The sequence below is a fragment of the Asterias amurensis genome, chromosome 2, assembly GCF_032118995.1.
Source record: "Asterias amurensis chromosome 2, ASM3211899v1".
Classification (NCBI taxonomy): domain Eukaryota; kingdom Metazoa; phylum Echinodermata; class Asteroidea; order Forcipulatida; family Asteriidae; genus Asterias; species Asterias amurensis.
In genome coordinates, this window is record NC_092649.1 from 22,614,010 (window position 1) to 22,639,627 (window position 25,618).

The 25,618-nt window shown below is 40.2% G+C and overlaps 1 long non-coding RNA gene across 3 annotated transcripts; it reads right to left on the bottom strand.

The window, feature by feature from the left end:
• Positions 1 to 1,076: 1,076 nt before the first annotated feature.
• Positions 1,077 to 24,240, bottom strand: LOC139954368 (uncharacterized). 3 transcript variants are annotated; one of them, XR_011788102.1, is made up of 6 exons: positions 23,893 to 24,240; positions 23,332 to 23,472; positions 21,808 to 21,988; positions 6,481 to 6,744; positions 4,467 to 4,667; positions 1,077 to 3,865 (listed from the first exon to the last, which is right to left on the bottom strand). It is a non-coding gene; the product is annotated as an uncharacterized lncRNA (long non-coding RNA). The 3 variants fall into 3 exon arrangements; XR_011788101.1 differs by having other exon boundaries at positions 21,808 to 21,965; positions 23,316 to 23,472; positions 23,893 to 24,237; XR_011788100.1 differs by having other exon boundaries at positions 21,808 to 21,965; positions 23,893 to 24,236.
• Between the last annotated feature and the right edge of the window lie 1,378 nt (positions 24,241 to 25,618).

Here is a 25,618-nt window from a genome sequence, read left to right on the forward strand (position 1 = left end):
AAAATTAATGTGTCAATGTAGGTACACTGTATGTATTTATGTGTTGAATCTGAGAAGTTTCACAGTATAAAGCTTCTGAAATTCTGTTTTACAATAGAAACTGTTTCCAACAATCAAAAGAACTCTGCATTTTAAATTCAAACTTAGTAAAAGAACACCCATGATTCGAACCCAGTACCTTTGGGAATGGAGTCGGGAACCCTTCCACTGGGCCACTGCTCATTCTTGCTCATGAAGTGTTCGAGTTTAATTTTATACCTTCGTATCAACAATTTTAAATTAAAACTTAGTAAACAAAAGACCCATGATTCGAACCAAGTACCTTTGGGTATGGAGTCGGGAGCCCTTCCACTGGGCCACTGCTCCTTCTTACTAATCATGTGTTCGAGTTTAATTTGAAACCTTCGTATCAACAATTTCAAATTTAAACTTAGTAACACAGTACCCTTCCACTGGGCCAATGCTCCGTCTTACTAATCATGTGTTCGAGTTTAATTTTAACCCTTCGTAACAACAATTTGAAATTAAAACTTAGTAAAAGAACACCCATGATTCGAACCCACTACCTTTGGGTATGGAGTCGGGAGCCCTTCCACTGGGCCACTGCTCCTTCTTACTAATCATGTGTTCGAGTTTAATTTTAAACCATCGTATCAACAATTTTAAATTAAAAGTTAGTCAAAGAACACCCATTTTCTGGCTGCTGTGGTTCAGATTGCGGGGAGAAGAAGACCTTGGTGCTAGTGGCCAATGGGGAATAAGCCACTTCGGAATGTCAGTGGCGCATGTCTGTTACTGCTGACAACGTATTTTGTCTTTATTCCTTAACCTTTTGACAATACCCACTGGTATTGTCAAAAGGTTAAGGGAGATAGACAAAGTGTTGTCAAAAGGTTAAGGGAGATAGACAAAGTATTGCCAAAAGATAAAGGGAGATAGACAAAATGCGTTGTCAACAGTAACAGACATGCGCCACTGACATTCCGAAGTGGCTTATTGCAAGGAGGCTGCTAAATAAAATTGGCTTTTATCATAAGAAAAACATAAAATTATGTCCGCACACCATATTCACAGAATCAATGAACTTTGTTTATTTTATTACACAATCTCCACAGAACACTTTACAACAAGTGGACAACAACAAATAAATAAAAAAAGTGAAAATCATCAAAGACACTGAAATATGAAGAATTGTCGGGGGCATTCTTTGATCATTTGGCTCAAACAAATTTAAGCCCCTTCTGTTGCAGAGCAACAAAGAATCCATGCAAAATCATACATGCTTTTGACAAAACACACTCAAACAATTCGTCATTTCTCTATTTCAATTAGAAGGTCAGGATTAGTACTCAAAATCAAAATTTGTATTTTGTAAATTCATCTCAATTTTCAACAAATAATATTTATTAAAGCATTTTAGAAATACATTGCTTTAAAATTTGGCTCTTTAGATAATGAATTTGCTTCAACAAAATGGCAGACAGTTCAAGAGGGTATAAACAGAAAACTAAACAATTTTCAGGTATATTTATGTGGGTCATTATTTACTAAATTTGAAACATCTTTCCAACCATATTCATTCTTTCATAGCAATATCTTTCTTGAGCACAAAACACTAAACCCAGATGATACATGTCCCTTTTGGCATGTGATGTAATTCAACATTCATAAATACCTCACACAGTTTTGCTATTCATATTTTTGATCTTCTGTGACTTTTGTGTCTCCCAGCTCTGTAACGTTCCTTTAAGTTTCACACTGTTGTGACTTAGGTGCCCCACTCAATTATACTTGTATTAGCAAAGTAATTTGTCAACAGTGTTTTCTGTATAACAGCTTTATAAATTTTGGCCCTGGTTGGACACATGTTTTAAATGTAGGGTATCAATATTTACACTAATGTGCCTCAAAACTGTGAGGTTTTCCAATTACTCTGTGAACTAAAATAGTCAGCCATTTTGGGGAGTCAAGCATTTGCTTCAACAAAATGACAGAATGTGATCAAGAGGGTAAACAGAAAACCAAACAATTTCCAGGTAGTGTGGATCAATCAATTTGAAACATATTAACAACAATCTTTTCATAGCAGGCACTTTCTAAAGCCACAAACAGCCAACATGTCCCTTTAAAGACACTGGACACTGTTGGTAATTTGTCTAAGATCAGTCTTCTCACTTGATGTATCTCAATATATGCATAAAATAACAAACCTGTGAAAATTTGAGATTAATCAGTCGTCAAAGTTGCGAGATACTAATAAGAGAAAAAACACCTTGTCACACGAAGTTGTGTGCATTCAGATGCTTGATTTCGAGACCTCAAATTATAAATCCGAGGTACCGAAGTCCAATTTGAGGAAAATTACTTCTTTCTCAGTCGTCAAAGTTGCGAGATAATAATGGAAGAAAAAACACCTTGTCACACGAAGTTGTGTGCATTCAGATGCTTGATTTCGAGACTTCAAATTCAAAATCTCAGGTACCGAAATCAAATTTGAGCAAAACTACTTCTTTCTTGAAAACAACAGCTATCAACAGCTCCCCATTACTAGTTACCAAGTAAGGTCATATGCTAATGATTATTTTGAGAATTAACCCACAGATAGTATCCACTGTCTTTCATGTTATGTAATATTTTGTTATTATCTGGTTGGAAACCTGTTTTGAAAGTACATGTAGTGTACAATGTATAATAATTTACACTATCAAAACTGTGTTTTTTTGTTTTTTTTTACTTCCTTTTTTTTTTCTTTCTTTAGTCAAAACTTCCATTTACTTGTGTACTTTTTAAATAGTCTGCCATTTTTTAGGAGTCTAGAATTTGCTTCAACAAAATGGCAGACTATGTCACTGCAATCCCATGCAAATACCATTTCAGGTTTATTTGTGTGGATCGTTAATTTCTAGTTTTAAAACCTACTTGCAACCACATCCACTTCATAGCAAGCACTTTCTAAAGCCAAAAACACCCAACTCAAAAACGAAGTGTCCCTTTAGGAGTGTCAGGCAACATTCAATTGTCAGGCTCATTACTTGTTATTAAAACTGTCTTGCTAAAAATCATCACATCTCAAACTCAACAATTTCAATCACAATCAATGATTTCATTAATTTTATCTAAACATTTTGGAGACCTATTTTAGGCTATGGAAGAGTTTTTTATGACATAGACCTGGTTGGACAGAATAACTTTTAAAGTAGTGGAATAAAAGTAATGGATAATAAACTCATGTACTTCAAAACTGTGAGGTTTTCCATTTACTTTCTGAACTAAAACGGTTCAACATTTTGATGAGTCAAAAGTTTGCTTCAACAAACTTGTCGGTTGTGTTAGGTCAACAACACAAAAAGAAAAACCAAACAAGTTCCAGGTACAACATAATTGTGTGGATCATCATTTTCAAAAAAATTAAATAAAAAATAAAATCTTTCGGATGGCAGGCATTGAAGAGAAGCATAATAGGATGTTGACATGGGCTTTCAGTGATAGATGTTCATCCATGACTGCACTGAGATTTCTTGCTTCTGATGAGTGTATTAACTTTACATCTCCAACTATGATGAAAGTGATTTGGCTGTTTCAAAAATCTTGATGAAAAAAAACAAACAAAAAAAACCCACTGTTTTTGCGGCAATTAGCATCTTGTTCGTAGTCGCCCATTGGTGAATGTCCTTCATGCATGCACTGAGTTTTGGGAGTGAAGTGTCAGTCCATGGCCGCATCAAGCTTAAAAAGTAACGGGGGGGGGGGGCACATTCCTCGAGTTGCCCTCCTCACCTGATCTCTTCTCTCCCAATGGGGATCCAAACCTTTGCAAGTTTGCAGTCAATTCAGGAGCCATAACCTTGAAGATGTTATCAAAGTACTGCACAAATAAAAAATTCAAATAAGAAAAAATCACTTGTATAAAAAAAAATATTGGTTACCACAACTCAGTAGGTAATCAAGACTTTCCAACCATCAGAATTATTGTGGAAACATGCTGAACTTACTTATGTTTTTATAATAACAATCTACTACTCATACTACTCATACTTAACATCTCATTGAGCCGAATACAGGGATTAACAATAACGGCAACCTGTCCATTTGAAACTAAAGGGCAAAAGGTCAGGATTTCGGAATTACAAAATAACCCCCGGAAAAAGAAAGATTTAAAGCATAAATTCCAGTACCGTCTTTCTGTTTTTATTATAAGGTCAGGTCAGGTTTTCTATCAGACATAAAGAAAACCTGCCCCCATGGTTTTGTTGCATGTGGACTCCTTTTGTTCTGGTTTTGCATTAACTCCTGTAAAGTTCTTTTCAAAACTACGCCAACTCACAGAAAGACTGTCATTATATGGTGTTACGTCAAACCTTCCAAGATTGTATTTCTGCCTTGTAAATTTTCAAGAAATCCCACATAACGATTATTTGGTTTTGTTTTTTATTTTTCATAAAACAGATACGCATGTCCTCTCTTACACGGGCGAATGAGCACTTCTTCTTATCCGGGATCCAGAAAGATAGGGAGTTTCAACAAACCCCTAGACCCAAATGCACCATCCGTGAAACCGGCTGCAATTGGCTCTTCTTCAGGTTGATGAAGTATCCAAGGCGTGACTGCATGTAACAGACTACATACAACGCTCTAGCAGCCTTTTGACTCGAGTCGCTTATCGAGCCCTGCAAGCAAACAAAAACAAACATTCTGCTGTTAGGAACAATACTTCGCCTCTCCACCACACTCTCCAATGAAACGGTCGACGATCCAAGCGTAGCTCGGTCCGGAGACTGGCAACCGTTGGATGGAGCTGACCAGCTCGTCCTCCTCATTGGCCGAGTCGGTCGAGTCGGAGGGACGAGATGTCAACGAGGAACGGGATTCTGAACCGGCCTCATCACGGCGCCCGTGGTCAGACTCAAAGGCCGCCGACGGGTGCAGACTGATGCAAGGCGGGCCCCCCGGGGGGGGGGGGGGGGGGGGGTCCCATTGGGTGGTAGCCACACGCCCCTGAACGTACGGGTTAGCGGGCGGTTGTGAGGGGAGAATCTGGCGCACTGCTAGCCGTGTGGGGGAGTCCCCATTGGCCCAGTGCAAGCCACCCACGGCCGTGTTGACTATGGGGCACCAGTTCGGTGGCTAAGTCAGACGGGCCTTGTCCACCACCCTCGTGACGACCCGTAATTGAGGCCGCGAGGGTGTGAAAAGCTTCTAAAAATTCTTCCCTCGAGATCGGGTCCCCACCCTTTTGACGTTTGTCACGGTGGGGACAACCGGAGGTAGAGCCGCTTGAGCTGGGACTCGAGGGCGGGCTTTCTTGCCCTTTTTGGAGGGGCGTCCCCAAAGCAAAGTCCTATGTAGTATCGGAGGGCGGCTGCCGGGCGGGAATACCCAAGCAGCGGGTAAACCCTGAAGTGGAGGCCGACCTTTCGGAACGTAGCGATCCGACGGGGCCCCAGGGGGTCTGTACCCCGTTGCCAATCTCCTTGGCAACCGCCAGCGCCCCGAGCCCGATAGCGCAGGCTGCCTGGTCAGGGCAGCGATACAAAAGGCCATCCCTGGGCACCGCGGTACTTGCGTGTGCACTGTGGGGGGCCGGGTGCACCGAGCCGTGGAGAGGTAATTTCTCCGGCTGTGCATACCCTGTACATGTACTCAGCCCTGGGTGCACCGAGCCGTGGAGGGGTACCCCCTCTGGCTGTGCGTGCACCGCTGGCTGGCCTGGGATCGATGGGGCGAGCCTCGTAGTGGAGTCCAGCTTACCAACTCGTCCCTTCTTGGGTGTCACCCAGATACTAGGCAATTTTTTGGCCTTACCGGGGCGTTTCCCCTGCTGTCGGGGGGATCCAGGCAGAGACGGTGAGACCGTAGGTCCCCCGCTCGGCCGGTTACAGATCCGTCAGCCCCGGCAGCTGGCGATGGCTGAGGGGGCTGACTGGGAGATAGCTTTGGCGTCGACGTAATGTCACCGTCGCAATCCCCCAAGGACTTGGGCTGTCTCGGAGGGATGTAGGTCCCCCCTACGTCGACAAGCCCTGTCCTCCCCAATTTCTTATAACTCATATTTTATTAAATCTCACTTTAGAATTTCTCAACAACTCTACTAGAAATTCTCAACACTTACAGACTATCCTGCTATAGGATAGCTGCTAAACTACACTCTTATTATAGCTAAAAGGGGCAAAGAATCTACCCCAATACGGACAATCACTTACTTACGTCCGCTGCCTTTGCCGGCTAAGAGAAAGAGAGGCTGCCGACGTGGTGCGCATGTCACAGGGCGTTGGGGATAGGACTCTTGAGGGCGCTATTGTGTGTAAAACTCTTAGCTTTTTGCCTGCCGGCATAGGGAACAATGCAATTGTAGTATTCGCTCTACAGGTCAGTAGAGTGAAGTGTACTCATAAGTATGCACTCATAATGGGCTCTTCCACCAGGGGGACAACCTTAGCAAAGTATTTTTACTAATGTAATAATAATTCTTAGCAGTATTACCTGAGTGCCCCTTGTTGCTAGACAACATCTGAGCAGAATACACACAGTTGAAGATGTTTTTGAACGTCTCATTCTCCTATGCTTTCCAGGCCGCGTCTCTATCTGCAACTTGCCATCAGGCAATGATTTCACTACAATAAAGCTTCATGGCATCAAATAGCACTTTAGGGGCTTGAGCCACTTAAGCTGCCATTGCATGAGGCCCTGATGGAATGCCTCCCTTCACATCTTCCAACACATCTGTTGTCTCATTCCGAACGATTCCTGCAAGGGCATATAAAAAAAGAAATGGGGTTTGAACAAGGGCAAATTTACGGGAGCAGGACTTGCAAGTCCAGCTCCAGTCAATTTGCCTTGTTCAACCAACATTTTAAAGATCTACCCAGTCATTTTCCTAATTGGTTTCTTACTTAATGGGTAAAACAAGTGTACAAAACACAATGAAAACCTAATAATGTCACAGGAATAGAACAGACCATGCAACCTACTAGCAGATTTGATAAAACAACTTTTTAATGATTTTTATGATGATATGAGACAAACCACTGTACTACACATGTCATTGGTTCGTAAATTTTTCTTTGTTAAACCCCCAAAACTTAAACATTACTGCGACAAACGCTCTGCTATCGAACAGTTAAACAAATCCATAATTTTTGTTTGCTTTTAACTTTTTAATTTTTAATTACTATAGTTTTACAGAATTTTTGGAATCCTTTTGTAGTTTGTATTTTTTTTTAATGGTTTAACTAAGGTAACAGCTGGACTTGCCTATTTTATATAATTTTATTGTGGGTTTTAATTCAGAAATTTACTTTCAGTTTTGTTTTCTTATAGCTTTTTATTTTGCTGTTAAGCGATTTGGGGAATGTTTTGTTATTATTGTTATTGTTATAAATCCACAACTAATAGGGTTTACATCCACGCTATGCATTTGATCCATCAACAATTTAGCCTATATTAATTGCGGATGACAGATCCAAAAAGAAAACTCTAGCGTAAGACGTTGTATAGTTTAAAGATGAGCATATTTTTTGTGCGGTAAAGTAAAGACAGCATCTCCTACACCTTGTTTTGCTCTATAAGCAAACTGATGGATCGATCTTTGGTTTGTGACAAATACATGCATTTAATAATCTGCTCAAAACACTTCATAGGAATTCCAAAGGGCCAGGGTCAATAATTGTTCATAGAAACTGGTTTGGGCATTTTGGATATCAGAGTTGATCATAGAAGATATAAATAACTTCAGACCAATATCCAAAGACCATTGATATAGGCAGTGAAAAACTGGGGCAAGTGTTAGAAGGTGTACACCTTTTCTGGGATGATCATGGCTTTGCAGAAATTGATGTATGCCAAAATCATCTCTGTAGCCTCATCAGTGTGGCAGATGTTTTAAAGACCTCTCAATCCCTATAGGCCTACTACAAGCATGCCATTAGAGTAGCCATAGTTCTTACAAGTGTTTAAGATGGATTTAATCATTGAAGGTGGTGTATACCTAGCCCTTCATCTTCAGGGACGGCCCCTTTTATTTAAAAAATGGGGCCAGCTCCCTGAACTTCTTCCATCAACTCCTCATGTCGGATGTCAATGCTGCATCTGAATAGCTCACTCGGCACCCATCATGTCATCAAGGTAGCAGAACGACTCAACCATCTCAAACATGTCAAGAACGTGATGCTAGCAGCCTGAAGACTACCTTTCACGCAACTACATCACCTGTGAACCCATGTCCTACAAATTTTACACTGGACTGACTTTGCATCTGCACCCTTCCGACACACACCACACAGCCATGTACCAGAGCTCGTCATTGGTCCACTGATGATTTAACTAACCATCACTATGGTCTTCCCAGCCGTTATCTTCAGACCCTTAGTTTCCAGACAAGCTCTCCATGCTGCAATCTTTGCCTGTAGGTACTCTTTTGTCTCTGCTTGATGATAGTTTTTTTCACACTCCTTGCACATTTCCATAGCATTTGTCAAGCATCCGTTCCGTTACCAAAAAACAAACACTAGGCACAAAGATAGAAAATGAAGAGAAAACAAACAATCATCTTGGGTTGACCAAAGATCCGAGGGCAGGATGATGCAGAGGGCTAAGATGACGTATGTGGGTTTCTGATTTTTTGATGACTTAGGGACTGAATAAAAAAACCAAACCGGTGGGAGATTTTGCATTCAATGTCTGGTATGGGGTTTCTCGGTAGGTATCCGCAAGTGTCAGTCAGTGCCTGTAAGTGTTGTAAGTGAGTTAGGGTTAGAGTAACGTTTAGAGTAAGGGTTAAAGGGTTAGGTTGAGGATTAAGGCGAATGTGAGAGTGAGGGATAGGTTTATAGTTGGGGTTAGGCAGCCACCTACCTAGAAAACCCATCACAGACATCAAATGCAACATCACTTACTTTAAAGAAAATTCACCTCAGTCAATCTAACATTTTTGTCAGTTGTGACACAGTCTCTCTCGTCCCAACATACCCAAGTAAGAAGCATGTCTCATCACCAAACAACGCCTACAAGTGGATCCTTTCATAACAGATAGCACAAGCCTCACTTCTCAACAAGTCCACAAACTTCTAATAACCTGTGTACTTTTATCCAGCTGGGTCGGCATTGGATCTCCTGTATTACTGGTTCTGGCAAATTTGCTCATACATGTATGAACTCTGTTCCAACTGTCAACTGGATTCCATCGAGAATGTTGATCTTCGCCTCTGCTCTTCTATGTTGATGATACCTTTCAGGTTTTACCCAGCTGCAAGGCAGTTCCTCCAACACCTAATAAACCAGCAGCCACTGATCAAATTCACCATGGAACAAGAGAAGAACAACACCATGTTTTTCCTAGATGTTCAAGTCACCAGAAAAGCAGATGGCACCTTTGTCCAAACACTAAAGTACACCGGAAGCAGACAACAATGACTGATTTCCATTCAACCCTTCCTTCCATTATCTACACTTCAAGTCTGCCATCCACAACACTTGAACCCACTGTCCCATCAACACCTAGATAGCTTGTAGCACCACTTCACCACATCAAGACACCGCTGCAACTACACCAACATAGAGCAGCATGCGGAGGAGGAAGCACTGCCGTCTAGAGCTTCATTGATGGAATCGCCGTCGCGCTCCTGTAGATTGGTAAAAAACCAGCTCTTGATCCAGGACAGTGTGCAGCCCGCTTTCCAGACAATGGAGGGCTGCCACCATCATATCAGCCGGAACTGCCAAGTCCTCATAGACGGCCAGTGTGAGGTATCCAGACAAGAGAAACAAGAAGGACGATGTGCGCATGCCGAAGCGAGACCCCAAGTCCATTTTCCTGATTACCTCCTCCATTTTCCCACACAATTTGTTGGCAAACGGAAAGTTATGGGAAATCTACCCCCTGTCCGCAGCCAGTTTGTCTGACGCGGAGTCCGGCAAGACTTGGGTCCAAAAATATTTATCGAAATCCCAGGCAGGGAACCGACAATATGAATCAGCCCGCTTGGGGTAACGATCCAAGAAGAAGCTGACATAATGCCCTCAATAAGATCAGTACATATGCACACGGAGCAGAGCCTGTCCTCCTCTTAAACGATCGCCGTTCAACAGGGGAGTCATCCGTTTTCTCGGCCGGAAGGTCCAGTACCCGGGCCATGTCCCTCTGGACAAGGCGCAGTTCAGCAATTGAGAGCCGTTGAACACTTGAGCCCAACTCGTCCTCTTTGGGGGATGAGTTGCTTTGTGGTGGAATCCACGTGGTTGGTGATGGCGGGGTACCCTGAGCCATGTGGAGGAGGAAGCTCTCCGGCTTCAGAGACCCCAAAGCGGTGCTGGGAGAGTGGACGGTGCACTCCGGAATGGAGCCACTCTTTGCACTGCCTCTCTTGGTCGTTGCCCTGGCACCAGTGTTTTGGCCTTGCCGGGGCGTTTGACCTTCAATTGGGTTGACCCAAGCATGCTGACAGAAGAGGGGATCGAAAGCATCCCCTCTTTGATCGGTGGGTCCAACAACTGATGCAGCCGAAAGAAACTGCGGGGCCGGTTGAAGGGCTGCGAGCCAGGCGACGGAGTGTCGCGGGTGCAGCCCTCCGAGAGCTCTGACTGTCCCCCGGGAACGGACGCAACCCCAGTATTGACAGTCGAAGCCCTCCCCAATTTCTTTACACTACTCATAATTTAACTCATAGAAATCGAACTATATGTTTCTCAAACTCTCTACAACAACTATAAGTCTACAACTTCTAGTCTTTAGGAAAGCTCTTGCAGCAAAGGATAAGGCGCTCTTATTTTATCACAAAAACGGTGAACTATTGGACACAGATTTATTACGTCCTTACCCACTCGCGGCTAATAGAAAAGAGGACGACTACGTGGCAGGCATGTCGCGGGATATTGTGGGTAGGACGGTGCAGGGCGCTATTGTGTGTGTGTGTGTGAGTGAAGTTTTAGCATTATTGCCTCACGGCATAGGGAACATGCAAATTAGTAATTAGACTCTACCGGTAAGTACAGTGAAGTAGACTCAAGTTGTTTTATTTAGCCAAACAAATACTTCAAGACCACTAGTGCCCGATAAAACCCATAAGCAGCATGAATGGATCAGTGCGAATGAGGAGAACTTGTGGTTTGAGAGTTTCTTTCACAATCATTGCCAGTAAAAGTGTAATTGGTAGGCCTATAGAGAAATTATTTTAAGAAGTAAATTAGTAAAATGAGGTACAGAGGAAATCCCATGGGGACACAGCGGTTTGCTCATAAAACTGTTTTTTATTTCTTTATTCTTTTTGTTATTTATTTATTTATTGACTTGCTTGTTAATTTATTGTAATTAATTTAGTTATTTAATTTTTTATTTTTATTTATCAATAAGTATCTCTTTATATTTATCTATTCATTTATCTATAAATATCTCTTGATGGGTGGAAAGAAAATCAGGATTATGTATCTTGGGTTCACTGAAGAAACAAGGGTAGGAGGATGCACAGGTCTTAAAATGACAGTATATGGGTGTGCGATGGCTTGAGCCTGACGGAAAGATCAGAGCTGCTTGGTGATTCTGCATTCAATGACAGGAATAGAAGAGGTGGACAGGACCACAGTCCACAATCAACCACAACCCTAACTCTAACCCTACCTCAAGTCCACACCCTGGTCTTGCAAACCTAAAAAACACTAAGCTACCAAGACACAACCAAAACAAACTAATGCCACCATCTAAGCTATACCTCAAGACTAATCAATCTATATCATGTCCGCCACTGTTGTCATATCCATCACAACTAGAACCATGAGGTGACTAACATTCTGTCGACAAACACTAACAGACGCCTACCAAGAAACCCTATGCCCACCACAAAAATGCAAGATCACCAGGCAAGCCATCATCACAACTATCTACTGTCATCCCAAGCCCTTTGCATCCTCCTGCCCTTGTTTCTTCGATCAACCCAAGATACACAATCCTGATGTTTCCCTCTGCCCCATTATGGCATCCAGGGGCTTACCAACCTCTAACATGGCTAGACATATTACCAAGATCCTCCACCCACTTCTCATTGTATTTTATACCTTTTTTTATTAACAGGTTGCATTTAAAATAGGAAATCTGTTGTGTATCTTGGGTAACTACATGTTTTTTTACTATATGTTTGATTGATTATATTCTGTTTACTTGTACTTGTACCTTTATTGTTTTATGATCATATTTTTGGGATGTTATTTTTCACCTTCTAATGATTTTGCTTTTTGTGGTTACATGATAGTTTTAATTGTTGTAAAGCGCTTGAGGTCATTTTTAATGGATTTGGCGCTTTATAAAATGTGTTTAATTTTTACTTATTATTACTATTATGAGCAAACTGCTGGGTCGCAATGGTATCTCGTCTATTCCTATTTTACATTTTTAAAGTACCATTTCTATAAATCAATTACTTTTGTTTGATATACACGTTTCTAGTGGGTTTCATTCTGGTATTCCTTACACACTTGATCTTTGATACTGCGTAGTAACTGCATGGTCCATTCTAAAAACATCACTGAAATATACGCAAACAATGAAAATGGGCAATTCCTCTTGGAAGGACACAAAAAGTGTCGCTGCATGACTTATGCAGAATCATTTACAAATTTCAACGCTGTTTGTGATAACATAAGAAGTAACATTTGGCACTGTGCTTTCACAAACAAGTGCCTTTGCATAGATTTACAAAATTGATGCAATCTGTACTGACCTGATACCATTCTTCTTCTTGCAAGCTTGAGTGTAGATCCGACCTTGACACAAACATTGATAATGCTTGATTTCCGATCAAACAAGAAGCTGTAAAGTCATGCATCTTGGTAAAGTTCCACATCTGGAAATAAAGTGAGAACTTTAATTGAATGGCAAGTTGTGATTTTAAATTTCTGTGATGAACAAACAGAGGCATGAGAACCACAATGAGAGATAAACATAAGTATGCACTCATAATGGGCTCTTCCACCAGGGGGACAACCTTAGCAAAGTAATTTTACTAATGTAATAATAATTCTTAGCAGTATTACCTGAGTGCCCCTTGTTGCTAGACAACATCTGAGCAGAACACAAACAGTTGAAGACGTTTTGAACATCTCATTCTCCTATGCTTCCCAGGCCGTGTCTCTATCTGCAACTTGCCATCAAGCAATGATATCACTACAATAAAGCTTCATGGCATCAAATAGCACTTTAGGGGCTTGAGCCACTTAAGCTGCCATTGCATGAGGCCCTGATGGAATGCTTCCCTTCACATCTTCCAACACATCTGTCTCATTCCGAACGATTCCTGCAAGGGCATATAAAAAAAGAAATGGCGTTTGAACAAGGACAAATTTACGGGAGCAGGACTTGCAAGTCCAGCTCCAGTCAATTTGCCTTGTTCAACCAACATTTTAAAGATCTACCCAGTCAGTTTCCTTTCTGGTTTCTTACTTAATGGGTAAAACAAGTGTACAAAACACAATGAAAAACCTAATAATGTCACAGGAATAGAACAGACCATGCAACCTACTAGCAGATTTGATAATGATTTTTATGATGGTATGAGACAAACCACTGTACTGCACAGGTCATTGGTTTGTAAATTGTTCTTTGTTACACCCCAAAAATGTAAACATTACTGCAACAAACGCTCTTCTATCGAACAATTAAACAAATCCCTAATCTTTTTCGCTTTTAACTTTTTAATTTTTAATTACTATAGTTTTACAGAATATTTGGAATCCTTTTGTAGTTTGTATTTTTTTTTAATGGTTTAACTAAGGTAACAGCTGGACTTGCCTATTTTATATAATTTTATTGTGGGTTTTAATTCAGAAATTTACTTTCAGTTTTGTTTTCTTATAGTTTTTTATTTAGCTGTTAAGCGATTTGGGGAACATTTTATTATTATTGTTATTGTTACAAATCCACAACTAATAGGGTTTACATCCACGCTATGCGATTGATCCATCAACAATTTAGCCTATATTAATTGTGGATAACAGATCCAAAAAGAAAACTCTAGCGTAAGACGCTGTATTGTTTCAAGATGAGCATTTTTTGTGCAGTAAAGTAAAGACAGCATCTCCTACACCTTGTTTTGTTCTATAAGCAAACTGATGGATCGATCTGTGGTTTGTGACAAATACATACATTTAATAATCTGCTCAAAACACTTCATAGCAATTCCAAAGGGCCATGGTCAATAATTGTTCATAGCAACTTGTTTGGGCATTTTGGATATCAGAGTTGACCATAGAAGATATAAATACCTTCAGACCAATATCCAAAAAACCATTGATACAAGCAGTGAAAAACTGGGGCAAGTGTTCGAAGTGTACACCTTTTTTTGGGATGATCATGGCTTTGCAGAAATTGATGTATGCCAAAATAATCTCTGTAGCCTCAACAGTGTGGCAGATGTTTTAAAGACCTCTCAATCCTTATAGGCCTACTACAAGCATGCCATTAGAGTAGCCATAGTTCTTACAAGTGTTTAAGATGGTTTTAATCATTGAACATACTTGGGTAGCAGTTGAAGGTGGTGTATACCTAGCCCTTCATCTTCAGGGACGGCCCCTTTTATTTAAAAAATGGGGCCAGCTCCCTGAACTTCTTCCATCCACTCCTCATGCCGGATGTCAATGCTGCATCTGAATAGCTCCCTCGGCACCCATCATGTCATCAAGGTAGCAGAACGACTCAACCATCTCAAACATGTCAAGAACATGATGCTAGCAGCCTGAAGACTACCTTTCACGCAACTACATCACCTGTGAACCCATGTCCTACAAATGTTACACTGGACTGACTTTGCAGCTACACCCTTCCCACACACACCACACAGCCATGTACCAGAGCTCGTCATTGGTCCATTGATGATTCAACTAACCATCACTATGGTCTCCCCAGCCTTTATCTTCAGACCCTTAGTTTCCAGACAAGCTCTCCATGCTGCAATCTTTGCCTGTAACTCTTTTTTGTCTCTGCTTGATGATAGTATTTTTCACACTCCTTGCACATTTCCATAGCATTTGTCAAGCATCCGTTCCGTTACCAAAAAAACAAACACTAGGCACAATGATCGAAAATGAAGAGAAAACAAACAATCATCTTGGGTTGACCAAAGATCCGAGGGCAGGATGATGCAGAGGGCTAAGATGCAGTATGTGGGTTTTTGATTTTCTGATGGCTTAGGGACTGAATAAAAAACCAAAAACTGGTTGGTGATTTTGCATTCAATGTCTGGTATGGGGTTTCACGGTAGGTATCCGCAAGTGTCAGTCGGTGCTTGTAAGTGTTGTAAGTGAGTTAGGGTTAGAGTAACGTTTAGAGTAATAATCCTTTAGCATTCAGAATTATTTGGGTTTGGAGTAATTCAACCTTGAAAACCCCCAAAATATTGATGAAAATCAGACTCTGTTTTTTCGAACTTCGATAACAATTCTACTGGATAAAACATGGGCCCCATACACATAGCCGAGTGGCTACAATCGTCATAGCTTGGCTCTCTACGCGCACCGTGTAATACACACTCAAGTTACTGAAAACAATATTTACGACTAGTCGCGAATTTAGTCACGACTAGTCGCAGAATTATTCACGACGTCGTAAAAAATATTCGCAACTAGTCGTGAAAATATTCGCGACTAGTCGTGAAAATATTCGCGACTTGTCGTGAGTAAATATACGTCGCGAAAATATTCGCGACTTGTCGTGAATAAATATACGACACCGCGAAAATACTCACGACTGGCTGTGTCCCTTCAGGGCCACCATATTATGTAACCCGTAAAGAGAGGTGCCTGCCGCGCAAAACATTTGTCCGGCCTGATATTGTCTTGTGTTAAGAATAGTGCATTTGAATAGGCCTATTGGTAATTTTTAACTTGGTTTTAGGTCGTTCCTCCGATGTTTAACCCCGGGGGTGGGGGTGTCTGATAGGCCCAATGCAGCCAAATTATGAATGAAGGGCCACAACTTAAATAGTATACACCTTTCAGCCGCACAGCTGGTGTCGTTATTAAATTACGGGCTTAACGTTTGAAAGAATACCACCACGACGCGCGGTGTCGGCCGGGGGCGGAGCTCCAAAAGGGGGAGATTTTAGCATATTTTAAGAGGTTGTATCTCATAAACGACATAAAGAATGGATTTTATTTGTGGTTTGTGTTCTTTTTAGCCATAGTGGAACAATTAAACAAAGTTTGTAAATCTGAGGTAATTTGACAACTGGTTAATTTCAACCCATAGGTTTGTACATTAAATATTTGGGGGAGGGGGTGTCTGACAGACCTAATGCAGCAGAAAATTTGTCTGGCGGTTGATTTTGTTTACTTAGTATCATGGTAAAGCCCATTTCCACTTGGTTTCATGTGGTACCTAGAATGTTTGGTTCAGCCCATTATTTTGCCTCTTTGTTGGGGGTCCATGCGCCACATGCAGCGGGGGTCCCCGGCAGACATCCATATCTGATTATGTCGGGTTATCCACTCAACGTTCCCGTAGTCAAATATTGGTACCTCGTTCCTTTAACCAAAGTGCTCTGGGCTTCCGGTCTAATATTATCATTTCCATCAAACTGCCATATCAAAACAAAATAAAAACTTCCATAAAAAAAACAGACAAGTCAAAATGAATTAATTTAAACGTATCATTTAATTAAACTTATTTTCATTTATAAATATAGTTTTATTTATCAAAAAATATATAACAGTCTATTGGCTTTGCTATTGTTCAATAACCACTGTATACAAAAAAATAAAATGAAGCCCCTACCCACCACAAAATACACAAGCAACTCTTAATATAGCAAATATCAAGAATTATTTTAAAACTACAATCATGAAGATTTGATGAATTAACTTCAATGCATCATTTAATTAAAAAAAAACATTTATAAATATTATTTTATTTATTGAAGCAAAATATATAACAGTCTATAATTGGCTTTGCTATTGTTCAGTAACCACTGTATAAAAATTACAATTAAAAATAAAAAATAAATTATTTTAAAACTACAATCATGAAGATTTGATATCAGAAGATGAACTGGCAATGTATTTAAAACACTTCAAAAGAATTTCACAAAATATTTGGAGAGAAATGTTTTAATTTAATTTAATTTAATTGAAATGATTTGATGTTTTTCACTTGTAAAGACAGTAAACTTAAAGACACTGGACACTATTGGTAACTGTCAAAGACGAGTCTTCACAGCTGGTGTATCTCAACATTATGCATAAAATAATTACAAACTTGTGAAAATTTGAGCTCAATTGGTCATCGAAGTTGTGAAAAGAAAATGAAATTAATGAAAGAAAAAACACCCTTGTCCTATGAAGTTGTGTGCGTTTATGGTTGATTTCGAGACCTTAAGTTCTAAACCTCGAGGTATCACAATTAATTTCGTGGAAAATTACTTCTTTCTCGAAAACTACACGTTACTTAATTCAGAGCTCCGTTTCTCACAATGGTATACTAACAACAGCTCTCCATTACAATCCAAACTCACAAAATTTTCTTTGAATCTACACATTTTGGTTGTTTAGCCAGTCTCAACTGATAAAATGTCTTCAGTAGCCCGTTCTGTATTATTATTTGGAACCATAAAGTCATTGGAAATTTGTTGACCCCAAGTCTGAAAAATTTTGACCATACCGACATAGTTCTATTTTTTTTTATTTCGGACCAAAAATCCAAACTCACAAAATTCTATTTAAATCTAAAAGTTTTGGTTTTATACCCAGACTCCACATGTAAAATATCTTCAGTAGTCTGTGCTGAATCATTTGGAACCATAAAATCATCGGAAAAAATTTCACCCTAAATCTGAAAATTTTGACCATACCGGCATGGTTCGATTTTTTTCATTTCGGACCTAAAATCCAAACTCACAAAATTCTCTTGAAGTCTAATAATTTTGGTTGTTTAGCCAGTCTCAACTGATAAAATGTCTTCAGTAGTCCGTGCTGTATCATTTGGAACCATAAAATTATCGAAAAAATTTCACCCTAAATCTGAAAATTTTGACCGTACCGGCATGGTTCGATTTTTTCATTTCGGACCTAAAATCCAAGCTCACAAAATTCTCTTGAAGTCTAACAATTTTGGTTGTTTAGTCAGTCTCAACTGATAAAATGTCTTCAGTAGTCCGTTCTGTATCATTGGGAACCATAAAATCATGTGGACATTTTTCACCCTAAATCTGAAAAATTTGCCGAACGAGAACTTTTTGAAGTTGAGTTTCTAGTCAAAAATCTGAAAAATGTGCCGAGCCGGTGTCGCATGCAATTGTGTCCTCTATGCAATATTATCCAGCAGACATTATCGCATATGCGATAATGTTCGCCAGACACTTTTGCATAAGCAATTGTGTCCGCCCGGATGCTGCTGCACAATGCAATTGTGTCCGCTCGGACGCTGCTGCATAATGCAATTGTGTCTGTCCGGACACATTTGCGGACACATTTGCATGTGCAGTTGTGCCCGCCCAGTGCAAAACCATCCATGCAGTAAATTAAACGCCCTTGGTCGACGGAACACGTTTGGCATTTTTTTACAAGCAAAAGTGTGTGTCATGAATGAAATGGGAAATGTTCGGCTGTTGGTACTTGGTGCAATCATAAAATACGTGAATATTCATGCTGCATACGTAAGTTCAGTACATGCACGCGCTCGCTTACGGGTTTTTTGCATAGCCCCGGTTTGCATATGCAAAATTGTCTGGAGCGGAAAGTTTTGCATGGCGGACACAATTGCATCTGCTATAAAGGGCAAATTTTCAGTTTTGAGATCAAGCAATTTTTGGTGATTTTACGGTTTCAAATGATAGAGTACACATAGTGCATATGCAAACTTTCCAGGGCTAGCTACGCAAAAACGTCCAGCGGACATGTACATGACTGTACATGTATGTGCGCCCGTAAGCGAGCTTGCATGCACTGAACCTAGGTATTATGAATATTCACGTATTTTATGATTGCAGCGAATATCCAACAGCCGAACATTTCCCATGTCATTCATGACAGCATGCACTTATGCTTGTAAAATAATGGCGAACGTGTTCCGTTGACCAAGGGCATTTAAGCTTACTGCATGGAAGGTTTAAAACGGGGCGGACACACCTGCATATGCAAATGTGTCAGGGCAGACACAATTGCATAATGCAGCAGCGTCCGGGTGGACAAGATTGCATATGCAAAACCCTCCGGATATTGCATAAAGGACATAATTGCATGCGACACAGGCTTGGCACATTTTTCAGATTTTTGACTAAAAACTCAATTTCACAATATTCTCATTATATTTCAAACTCTGGTTGATTTACTATTAGTCAGCACTGATGAAATGTCTTTTAGTAGTGCACTCTGTATCATTTGAAACCATAAAATCACCAAAAATTGTTTGATCACAAATCTGAAAATTTGCCCTCCCGGTAGCAGATGCGATTGTGTCCGCCATACAAAACTTTATGCTCTGGACACTTTTGCATATGCAAACTGTCGGGCTCTATGCGAAGGGGTACATGACTGTACATGTACGTGCGCCTGTAAGCGAGCTCACTGAACCTATGCAGCATGAATATTCACGTGTTTTATGATTGCAGCGAATATCCGACAGCCGAACATTTCCCATGTTATTCTTGACATGCACTTATGCTTGTAAAATAACGGTGAACGTGCTCCGTTGACCAAAGGCGTTTTAATTTACTGCATGGACGGTTTTAAACGGGTCAGACACAACTGCATATGCAATGTGCACTTATGCTTTTAAAATAATGGCGAACGAGGGCGTTTAATTCCGGTCCGAAATGAAAAAATCGAACCATGCCGGTATTGTCAACATTTTCAGACTTAGGTTTTAAAAAAATTCGAGAATTTTATGGTTTCAAATGATACAGCCACACTACTGAAGACATTTTACAAGTGGAGTCTGGGTAACAAACCAAAATTATTAGATTTTTAGAGAAATTTGTAAGTTTTTTGGTCCAAAATAAAAACAAATCGACCATACCGGGGTATGGACAAAATTTTCGTTTTGGGGTCAAACAATTTCCGATGATTGTATGGTTCAAAATGGTACAGAACGGACTACTGCAGACATTTTATCAGTTGAGACTGGCTAAATCACCAAACTTATTAGATTTCAAGAGAATTTTGTGAGTTTGGATTTTTGGTCCGAAATGAAAAAAGTCGACCACACCTGGGTATGGACAAAATTTTCGTTTGGGGGTCAAACAATTTCCGATGATTGTATGGTTCAAAATGGTACAGAACGGACTACTGCAGACATTTTACAAGTGGAGTCTGGGTAACAAACCAAAATTATTAGATTTATAGAGAAATTTGTGAGTTTGGATTTTTGGTCCGAAATGAAAAAAGTCGACCACACCTGGGTATGGACAAAATTTTCGTTTTGGGGTCAAACAATTTCCGATGATTGTATGGCTCAAAATGGTACAGAACGGACTACTGCAGACATTTTATCAGTTGAGAATGGGTAAAAAACCACAATTATTAGATTTATAGAGAAATTTGTGGGTTTGGATTTTTGGTCCGAAATGACAAAAGTCGACCATACCTGGGTGTGGACAAAATTTTCAGATTTGGAGTCCAAAAATTTCCGATGATTTTATGGTTCCAAATGATACAGAACGGACTACTGAAGACATTTTATCAGTTGAGACTGGCTAAACAACCAAAATACTTAGATTTCAAGAGAATTCTGTGAGTTTGGATTTTTGGTCCGAAATGAAAAAAGTCGACCATACCCGGGTATGGACACAATTTTCATTTTGGGGTCAAACAATTTCCGATGATTGTATGGTTCAAAATGGTACAGAACGGACTACTGCAGACATTTTATCAGTTGAGACTGGGTAAAAAACCAAAATTATTAGATTTATAGAGAATTTTGTGAGTTTGGATTTTTGGTCCGAAATGTCAAAAGTCGACCATACCTGGGTGTGGACAAAATTTTCAGATTTGGAGTCCAAAAATTTCCGATGATTTTATGGTTCCAAATGATACAGAACGGACTACTGAAGACATTTTATCAGTTGAGACTGGCTAAACAACCAAAATACTTAGATTTCAAGAGAATTTTGTGAGTTTGGACTTTTGGTCCGAAATGAATAAAGTCGACCATACCCGGGTATGGACACAATTTTCATTTTGGGATCACACAATTTCCGATGATTTTAGAGACTGGGTAAACAACCAAAATTATTAGACTTCAAGAGAATTTTGTGAGTTTGGATTTTTGGTCTGAAATGAAAAAAAGTCGACCATACCCGGGTATGGACAAAGTTCCCAAAAAAACTGTGATGCTGGCACGGGTCGAATTTTCAGATTTGGGGTGAAGAATTGTTTGTAATTTTATGCTACCAAATGATACAGAACAGACTACTGAAGACAATTCATCGGTGCAGATTTAGTACATCAGCAAAAGTTTGAGATTAATTGAAGATTTTTTGAGTTTGGGTGTTTTGGTCAAAATCCCCAAAAATCTGTGGCGCCTGCATGGGTCAAGTATTCAGATTTGGGGGTCAAACAATTTTCAGTGATTTTATGGTTTCATATCATAGGCATACAGAACAAAATACTGAAAACATTTCATTAGTGCGGACTGAGTAAATCGTTCTCAATGAAACTCCCTCTCCATTAGGTCCAGTTAAATGTTGAAAGACAAAATCAACCAGGTCTTGTCCCATTGGTTGACATTGTTGAAAGTGTTTGCAAAGACTTGTGCTTTTTATGGGGAGAGAGAGTTATTACATGTGCCCATATAATCAAGGATACTAGCAGAGCAAGCTAACAGTAAACATGGATTACCTTAGGCCTATAGGGTGTGCATGCATCATCTGAGGCGCAGCCACTCTTGGACTGTGGAGAACAGCAAGTAGTACAAGAAGAATGGTGCAGGTAAGATTTCAGGGCGGGAAGAAGAGGCGTAGGGTGTAGAGGCTGCAACTGTCCTGTTCAGCTTTCAGCTGCAATTTGGAGGGAAAATGACCTAACACAGTGTTATTAAAACAGTTTGGAATAAATTCCAACCTTTCTAAGTCAACCAAGCATTATTCATAAATACCTCAGGCAGTTTCGCTATTCCTATTGGTGGAGAGCGCGTCACGTGGGTGTGTATAAACCTTTGTTTATGACCAGTAAAAAGTGTTGAAACATGGGCGAGACACGCGAGCTTGCACCTGTTCTTATAAGACAGTTTTGTCATGCCTATTAGTCGAGAGCAACAGCTGAAACAGTTATGCCACATTACACAATACACGCAACGCGCACAGCATTCCCTTATAAGGAGTTGCTTACCCGAGGGCGGCGAAGAGCTTTACCATTTCATAGCTGGAGGGGTGTTGTGTTGAAAGAAATCATTGAACAATTAAACAATTTACATTTATTTTACTTTTTTACAAAGAATTGTTCATGTTTTTGACCGAAACAGTATTCATGAATGGGAATCAAAGTGTGTTGAATCGGTTTTCACCTAGTGGTTTAAACCCGCCGAGGCCTGGTTCTTGATAATTTACCTTGACTTCCTCTTGGTAAAATTATCAAGAGCCAGGCCTCGTTGGGATTAAACCACCAGTTGAAAACCGCTTCACCTCACAGTGATTCCCCTATTTAAAAACCAATGATTTATGTATGAAAGATCAAATTCCCCACCAAAGATTTTTAAAGGATGAATTATTCCCTGTACATTTAAATAATGCAATCAGGAAGTAGGTACGACATCTAAAAAGTGAGTTGAATGTGTAAGATTTCGTTAAAGGTGGTGGACACTATTGGTAATGGGGAGAGGTTGATATAATAAATCATTGTGAGAAACGGCTTCATGTGAAGTTAAGTGGTTTTCGAGAAAGAAGTTATTTTCCACGAATTTGATTTTGAGACATCAGCTTTAGAATTTGAGGTCTCAAAATCAAGCACATGAAAGCACACAACTTCGTGTGACAAGGGTGTTTTTTCTTTCATTATATGGCAATTTCGATGACCAATTGAGTTCAAATTTTTACAGGTTTGTTATTTTGTGCATATGTTGAAATACACCATGGAGGTAGAATTGGATACACCAAGTGAGAAGACTGGTCTTTGACAATTACCTATAGTGTCCAGTGTATTTAATACAGATTGTCTTAAATGTTGGTACAATTAAATTGCAAGTGTAACAGTCTTAAGTTTACGGGGCTAGTATTTCAACCTTGTATCTAGTACACAATACTTCTTGGCCAATATAATTTCACATTTCAGTTCCCACATTGTCCCGAGTCATCTAAATGTTATTGTTGTGAAACAGTTTTGATGAGTGAAAGGGTGGACAAACATTTTACCGAAAATCTCCTTTACCACAAAATGCCGAGAATGCCTGCTATTGAGAGTTCCCTGACGAAATTCTCCAACATTGAAAATGTTTCCAATGAAACAGAGAGAGTGCTCATCTCTTAAAGGTTGACTCGCTGATAAGAGGAAGTTGTAAGCCACAAAGACCTGCGTGTTATGACAGAACGTATGAGATCTATTGAGAATTTTGTACGTTTGAGTTTTTGGTAAAAAAAATAATTTCTGTCAGTTTGGAAAAATTTTCAGATTTGTGGTCAAAAATACTGTTAATAGTAATAATAATATGCCTTTGATATTTTGTCATGGGGCTCGGGAAAAAGTACTGACAAACTCAGTATACAGAGCTTACACACATCGGTGCGTGGGTAAAAACCAAAATTAACATACAGGCCTAGCACATTGAACTTCTAATTAGTTGAACACTTTCACCTTGGTTTCTTGAGTCGCTCACTACATTTCATTTGCTTGGGCAAGACAACAAAACACAATTCAATTTGAACAATGAAGATTTCTTGCTTAAACACCTGGGTATCTTGACAAAGCCAAATCTCCCAAAAGACAACATACCTGTATTTGAAAATTTCTTGCTTGAACATTTCTTTCTTGAAACAATCGCTCATAAGACAAAAACAACACATTGAAGATTTCTTGCTTACTCCATGCATCCTACCTCCATGCTCCATGCTTAAACACTTGTATCTTGACTTATCGCTCATTGGACAAAATAACTGTAGGATAAGTAGGCCTACTTGAAGATTTCTTTCTAGATTGAAGTTGAAACCTCCTTCTTGACATATCGCTCATAAGACAAAATATGACACACTCTAAAATTTCATGGGATAACTTTCCGTATGGCGCCACCACTTTTTCACTCATTTTTACAAAAAGGGATATATCAATCAGGTAAATTTGATACTATATTATTTTATTTCGAATGAAAAAGTGGTGGCGCCATACGGAAACTTTTCCGCCTAAATTTGAGCAATTAATTTATTCCAAAGAGTAGAAAATAGATGGTTCCATCCTGCGGTTATTAGTCTTGGCCAAAGACGATGGTGCTTGATTATGAATAGTGTACTACGCGCGGTTGAATCGCCAAAGCGCGCCCGCCACGGTATGATTGCAAGCTTGCAGAGTGTAGTCTAGATTTCGAGCCGTCCACGTAACTAAATCATACCGTGGCGGGCGCGCTTTGGCGATTCAACCGCGCGTAGTACACTATCCAGAATCAAGCACCATCGTCTTGGGCCAAGACTATGCGGTTATTGGCTACAGCTGTCGTCAGGCCGCACTCCGTGGAATTCGCACAGCCAAGATTTCCACATGTGAAGTCAGACGTGTTGTTGTTCTCGTTCAAGGTCCCTGTCGACCTCGGTGGAGAACTCTCAAAGCCGGTTGCAAGCACAGATTTTCGCCCAAACTCGAGCAACAAATTAATTCCAAAGAGTATAGAAATGTCCCCTAGCTTTTGGAAGGATGTTACAACAGTCCGAGTCACATTTAATTCAGTGTTTTCATAAAACAAAAACCACCACTTTTCCACGTGCGTTTAAAGCACAGCTCCAGCACACACCCTCTTTGTGCTGAGTTTTTTTCTGGAACCGGCATCTTCTCTCCAAAGTGAGCGATTCGACAAACCGCACATTTTGCATAACAAAGGAAATCTGGCCCGTTATACGCGACGGTATGTCAAATATTGGCCAATCGAATGCTTAGAACCTCTTTATGGAAAATGAGCCCCGCCCAGCTTCACTGTTGCTGTCACACCTCTTACACACATGGAATACAGCAAAAACTTTGGCTCGGTGTCAAGTTTTCCTAATTTGCATAACAGAAAAACAAAATGTATTACATGAATGTGCAGGTGCGCAAAAGTCGTCTGCTAGCTTTTTGGATATTGAATAGGGGTGGGGTGTTAGATGCATTGCAGTGGCGTAACCAGAGGGGGGCAGGGGGGGGGGCCGGCGCCCCCGCTCAGAACCCTTGCCCCCCCCCCCCACTCTTGCCCCCCCCCCCCCACCATATGAAATCAGAGACAAGTATATTCTTATAGGCCTAATATATAAATCGTTTAAGGCTGTATAAAATGCTGCCGTCAAAAGGAAAACTTTTATTCAATTCAGTAGGCCCTATGTGGACTATAACGCGCGCGATCGTATTGGCGGTAAATGTTTGTTGTGGTTTTGCGGTTACATAGAGTGCAAGATGTGACAAAGTTCTGTTAAATACGTGGTGGTCTGAACGCAGACCAATAGCTCCGTTCCGATCACAACTTAGTCCGATCATGTAGGTA